Genomic DNA, 7,357 nt, shown 5'->3' on the forward strand with positions numbered 1-7,357 from the left:
GGTCTCGTTTATGACCATGTCTTTGTTTACCTACTATTTATTTGGATTTACAGGTTTTTATTTTTTTTTAAGATGGTGGAAATGAGACAAAGACCATGTAATAGCATAATGAGCTAGACACACCAACATGTAGAACTTTACAACATAGTGAACACATCTATAATCAGCAATTGTGTGGTGAATGCATCTTAAAACCGCATTTATGAAATCTATCACTGCTAATCCCTTCATGAGAAACCAGATATTGTCAATAGTTTCCAACTTTTCTAAGATTGAACTCTTCAATGGAACCAACTATAAGTGTTAAAGACAACGCCTGTTTTTTGCCTTACAACAAATAGGGGTAACATTTGCTTTGATTGAACTGAATCCATCGAACATGGAGGAACCAGCCCATTCTGTTGTTGCAGAACACTGGACTACAATCAACCACCTCTACACTAACCATATCCTAAACTACTTGTCTAATGAACCGTATAATGTCTATTCTTTTTACAATTTTGCCTATGAAATTTATAATGCATTAGATAATAAGTATGCTCTGGAAAATGCCGGAAATAAAAAATATGTAATTATCAACTTCCTGCACTTCACCATGAAATAAGACATGGACGTGTCTGCCCAAATAGATGAGTTCCAGGTTCTTGTGGGGGAACTAGCAAAGGAAGGCATGGTACTGCTAGATGAATTCATTATCGATTCTCTCATAGAGAAATTGCCACATATATGGAATTATTTCAAAACTAGTATGAAGCATAAGAGAAATGGCATTACTTTGGACCAAGTAGTGGTCCGAATTAAGATAGAAAAAAATAACAAAAGGAAATATGAGGACTAGTTTTCCAAAACCAATATAGTGGAAGAAAAGACTGCAAAATTAAAAAATAACTTGAATGTGAAAAATGATCAAAAATTCAATGAGCAACAAAAGAAAAGAAATTGCTATGTATGTGGCAAATCTTGACATTACAAGAAGGATTGTCGATACCGAAAGAAGAATGACTCTAGGAAACCGAAAGTCAATTTGACTGAGGATGTTATCACAACCATGGTAACTGAGGTAAACTTAATTGATAAGCCGAAACTGACTTCAGAAAAAATTCTAATGCTAAATGATGTGATGCATGTGCCGAAGATTCGACGGAACTTGGTATCGGGAGCACTCATCAACAAAGTATGACTGAAACTCACATTTGAAGCAGACAAGGCTGTGTTGACTAAAAATAATGTATTTATTGGAAAATGATATAATGTTGGAGGACTGTTTGTACTGAATATTTTTTATATTGTTATGAATAAAACTATTTCTTCTTCTGCTTATATCGTTGAATCTTTTGATATTTGGCATGATAAACCAGAACATCGTAGTGCTCCTTATTTAAAACATTTATGCAAGTTCGGAGTTTTGAAAGTCTCTATTAATTTTACAAATGAAAAATGCCAAGTATGTGTATAAACAAAATTCACTAAGAAACATCATAAAAGTGTACAGAGAGAAATAGAATTACAACTTATACACAGTGATCTAGGAGATCTTAAATGTCATAAAGTTATATGAGGAAAAATATACTATATAACATTTATAGATGATTTCTCTATATATGGAAAAGTAGTTTTACTTATATCAAATGATGATGTTGATCAAACTTTCATAAACTACAAAACTGAAGTAGAAAATCAGTTAGGAAAAAAAAAGACTTTGAACAAACCATTATAAATTTCTGTGAGGAAAATGGAATCATAGCTCCCTATCAACCTAAATTTAATGGAGTTGCAGAAAAATTGAATAGAACATTAAAGAAAATGATGAATGCAATGCTAATTAGCTTCTGAATTTGTGGGGGGAAGCAATCCTAATGGCTTGTCACCTTTACAATAGAATACTACCCAAGAATGAAGGACAAATACCCTTTAAACTTTGGCATAACAGAAAACCTAGTTTGAACTATCTAAAAGTTTGGGGCTGCCTAGCAAATGTTGGAATACCCGAAACTAAAATAAATAAATTATGACAAAAAACTTATGACTGTATATTCATTGGATATGCATAAAATAGTGTAGCTTATCGATTCCTCGTAATTAAAACAATTGAAAATATTGTCGAAAACAACACAATAATAGAGTCCCAATATGCAAAGTTCTTTGAGTACATATTTCATTGGAGAAAATAAACAATAAATAGGGAACCTTCCCAACACCAAACTAAAAACCAATAACAAGTGAGTGCTCAATGAGTTAGTACTTCACTTAGACAAGAACCAGACTTAAAGAGAAGTAAAAGACAAAAAAGATAAACAAACTTTGGTGACGGAATGTTCACATTTCTAGTAGACAATGACCCGGTAACTTATCAGGAAGCTGTAACTTCACCTAATGCAGTATCTTGGAAAGAAGTCATAGAAAGTGAAATAGACTCTTTAATCACTAATCACACATGGGAACTTGTAGATCTCCCACTTGGAACTAAGACACTAGATTGTAAATGGATCTTTAAGAAAAAACTAAAACCATATGTCACGATGGATAAATTCAAAGCCATATCAGTTGTTAAGGGGTTTAGACAAAAGAAAGATGCAGACTTCTTTGACACTTACTCCTCGGTTGCAAGATTAACAACAATTAGAGTTTTGTTTGCTATAGCATCCATTTACAAACGGATAGTTCATAAAATGAATGTGAAAACAGATTTCTTAAATGGGGGATTAGAGGAAAAAATTTACATTAGACAACCTGAAGGGTTCATAATGCCAGGACAATAAAACAAAGTATGTAAATTAATTAAGTCTCTATATGGCTTAAAACAAGCTCCGAAACAATGGCATGAAAATTTTGATAATGTATTAGTAACTAATGGATATAGTAGAAATGATTATGATAGATGTGTCTGTAACAAATTTGAAAATAATAAAGGAATCGTGATTTGTCTATATGTTGATGATATGTTAATAATGGAAACTAATCTAGATGTAGTAAAAAAAACAAAACAATTTATAATGTCCAAATACCAAGGACTTTGGTGAGGCTGATGTAATATTGGGGATTAAAATTCACAAAGAACATGAAAACTTTACTCTCTCCCAATCACATTATGCAGAGAGTATCCTTAGGAAATTTGGACACTATGATTGTAAACCGGTTAAAACACCTATTGACCGTAGTATTCACACTTAAGGAAACATGTAGGAGAACCTGTTTCACAAAAGGAGTATGCAAGTATAATTGGATCTATATTTTAATAAACTGTACAAGACCAAACATAGCTATAGTTGTGAGAAAAGTAAGTTAGCATACTCATAATCCCATAAATGAACATTGGGAAGCTCTAGTAAGATTATTAAAATATTTAAAATGAACCATAAATTTTGGTTTACATTACTCAGGTTTTCCTCATGTTTTAAAGGGCTTTACTGATGCGAATTGGATTTCAAATTCAAAGGATAGTACTTCTACAAGTGGATATGTGTGGAGGAGCAGTATCGTGGAAATCGGTAAAGAAGTCACGCAATACAAGTTCAACAATGGAAGCCGAGTTCATTGCACTAGAATTGGCGGGGTCCGATGCAGAGTGGCTAAGGAACTTGCTGGCATATATCACTTTGGCCACGGCCGGTTCGGTCCATATCTCTCCATTGTGATAGCCAAGCAACAATAACTAAAGCCAATAACCAAACGTACAACGGTAAAAGAAGGCACATCCATTTAAGGCATAACTTGGTAAGACAATATTTCAATTAAGGTATAATCGCTTTGGATTTTGTAAGGTCTGAAAAGAACCTTACAGATTTGTTAACCAAACCATAAACTTCTAAGGTGGTTTATGAGGCATCGGTAGGAATGGGGTTGAAGCCCGTTACAAAGTTATTGGTGATTGACAACCAACCTATGTGAAAGGAGATCCCTGAAATTAAGTTGAATGGGTAAAAATGAGTCGCTAGATGACTTGGGAAAGCACTATCAATTTGTGTTTCATTTCAGATGCCGAGGTAAGATAGTGCTTATTATAGTTTGAGGATGTTGAGCATGTGACTCTTAATCAATTAAGAATAGTGTGTGCAGTGCACGCTAATAACTGTTTTAAGTGAGTGTGAAGTGTGTCAACTTCTAAGAGAGATCTAAGGGCTGACTCTCTAAAACACTCTTGATTCCAAGAGGGGAACATGGCCGAAATGTTCCAAAACAAAAGAACCACTAAAGAACTGGTGAGTTGAGTTGATTGGCCGGTTAAGTAATTACGATAAGGAGGAAAGGTTGAAGGAGTCTGACTCCACCCGTACTCTATAACATAGCCTGTCATACCTAAGTGTTGATTGAAATCCAAAAGACATCACCATGAATACTTTTCTCACTGCGATGTTCAGATTGTTCGATCTTCTTGTAATTTTGAATCTTATAGGGGATTGTTGGAGGGAGATTCAAATTTTTAAGAATTTCTCTCATCCCTCTTATTTTTGTCTTTTCCTCTTGCCACCCTTGAGTGCATGGGAAGACTCCTTGTCTCACATTGTTTGGGAAATGAGTGGAAGTTGAGTATATTTGTAGCTTTGCTCTCTCTATGGGTAGGGACCCATAAGAAGAGAGCATTATAGATATTCCATGCATGTGAGGGGGGTTGGGGGTGCTTTTCATACGCGCGTGCCGAACTGGGCCAAGTCAGGGCGTAGGTGCGGGTGCACGTATGTGTACGTGTATGTGCGATGCATTGGATCATTTTGTTTTAACTGAATTACACATTTTTAAAATGTCTCTTCAAATTCAAATTTAATTTTAAAAATAAATTGTTTGCTTTTTTTGTTTATCTTTTTCCTCCTCGTGCCTCTTTGAACATGTGCACTGTTTTAAAGAGGCTCCTGTATGAAATGACACATATGTCCCCATTTGGGTCTGAGACCAATCTATAAAAGGGATGATGGTCGACCCAGTTTTCACACACAATTTTCGATAGTCTTTTTCTTTGTTTTCTATGAAATCTGAGCATCACCTTTTTGTGATTCGCGAAAGTCTGCTAAGCGAATACACGCTTATCAGTGGCGTACGGGTTGTTTTATCTTGGCGACCGATTTACGATCACCTGCCTGCACCGTAGGGGCAAATGCGGTTTTAAGGAGAATGACCAAGTGGCATGACTTAGCCCTCACTCTCCCTGCAATTTTTAATTCCAAATTTCTACAACAACATCACATCAATACAACTTCGACTTAAAAAGCGATTACTGATAAATTCCATTCTACCTTTCTATTTTTACTATTTTTACAACAATGCATGAAGGTGTGTCCATGACAACGCATCTCCTTAAGATGCCCGTATATAGAGCAAACGGATTCCTTCAAGCGATCATGACTTCAATTTATAAATTATAATGTGGCTCTATGCTAGATATATATATTTTTTTTAATGTGGCCGAGTATTATCGAATGATAATACTGGCATCGGATGAGTCTGTTCCCACTGCACCGTACGTCAAACATTAACTCGTGGTTTGTTCTTGAAATAAAATCACCATGTCATTTTCAGGCCCGCAAGCCAAGAGGCCAAACTATTTTCTCCGATCAAAGTCTGTCTTTGATTGAAATAGTCAAGGGTTAGCAAATTGGTAGCTGGGATTGTCCACCAATTTGGGCCTCTGTTAGCAAGCAAACAGGGTTGAATAAAAATTTTGGTTAGGTTTGAATTGGTAAATTTTTCGATATGTATGAGAGAAAAATTAATCGAGGCATGTGATGACGGGTGAATTTGCATCAGCGCCCCACACAATGAAACAGGGACACAAGGACAAGGACATGTGTCCTCCCACACGAGCTCTATCTTTATGTGTGTGGAGCTAACGCATGCTAGGCTGCTAGCTAACGGGGATCCCTTTCCCTCTCGATCCTCTTTTTTTATTCGATTTCAGAGGAGAACCCCTGTTTACACCGTCCTTTCGTCTTCGATCGAAATCTATTGTTTTTTTCAATGCTGGCATTCGTTTCGGCGGTCACACCGTCAAAAGGTAATAAACTCTCTGTCTCTCTCATCTTTGTCACACTTCCACTCTTGAATTCTTATTATTTTTTTCTTTGACTACAATCTGCAAACTAGAAGAGGGAGGGGTTTTTTCACCACCCCTCATCACCGGCAACATTTTTCACCTTCAGACCATTGGGATCATGTCATTAATATTGTCGTCGCGAATCGATGGAGGATTCGGATTCTTAGGACCTCATGTGCTCAATGTTGAATTCAACTTAGGCCTCTGTAGCGTTGCATTGATCCTTGAATGCCACCGGCTTGCGCTGGCAACCACATAGCTACAATCCTCTTTAATGCCGATTCTAAAAGTTTCTGTACTTCTCCTTCTTATTTCGAAACCTCCAAGTCATGTCACACTCATTGAGCTTCAACCCGTTAACAGGTGTCTAATAATCCAAGAACACAGTTGACTTAAATACCTTGAGATTGAACTTCGCAATCGCAACCAAAACATGCGGATCCGAACAATTCATAACTTTGCCACAGCTGGATTCTCCTCACTTTTCTCGATTATAGCTTCAGTCATTGGAACAACGGCAAACGCGGTGCTTCAGCATAGGGGTTGAGTTCATTCCACCTTGTCGGTGGTGAAAAAACCCCTCTCCCATATGTTTTGCAGTGAAAGAAAAAAATAATAAGAATACAGGAGTGACTACCTTCCGACGGTGGACCGCTGGAATTAATGCCGGCGTTAGAAAAATCAGTAGAGGAATGAGTGTACACTGAACCAGAAAGTAACAGTTGCTTTTCTGAAAATAGTAATGGGTGGAAGAGTGTAAAATTTTATATCGTATACATCGCATCCAAATATAACCGAAGAACGATAAACAAGGGTTCTCCTCTGAATTCGAGTAAAAAAAGGGTCAAAATGGAATCTCATTAGCTAGCATGCATCAACTCTGTAGTGATACGAGAAAACTTTGGCTGTTGGAAAACTTAGGGTTAACGTGTAATGTTAAGAACGTACAACAGTCAACAGGCCATTGGACCCCAACATTAACTCCTTGAATCTTTTGGCAAAAGGCGAAAAAGCTCCATTGAATATTGAATATATGGAAAATGCTATCCACACGAATGGGGCAAAGTCAACCATGATTTATCTGCAATGCGGGTAACCTAGACGATTCCCACCGTCCATCTGATCAGAGCAAAATCAAGAGTTTACTCACCAGCCACATGCATAATGCCAGGGAAAATTCTGGAGTAGACAAATAGCCATGTGTATATAGTCTTTGTCCTTGTGAGTTGTGACATACAGACATACTGAATGCAAGTGTACCATTAGTGCAGCACAAACATGTGCTTAGATTTGGATCCCATATCATGCATATTAGACCACAATTGTAACGAG

This window comes from Nelumbo nucifera, chromosome 1, assembly GCF_055504915.1.
Source record: "Nelumbo nucifera cultivar China Antique chromosome 1, China Antique-T2T, whole genome shotgun sequence".
Taxonomy (NCBI): Eukaryota; Viridiplantae; Streptophyta; class Magnoliopsida; order Proteales; family Nelumbonaceae; genus Nelumbo; species Nelumbo nucifera.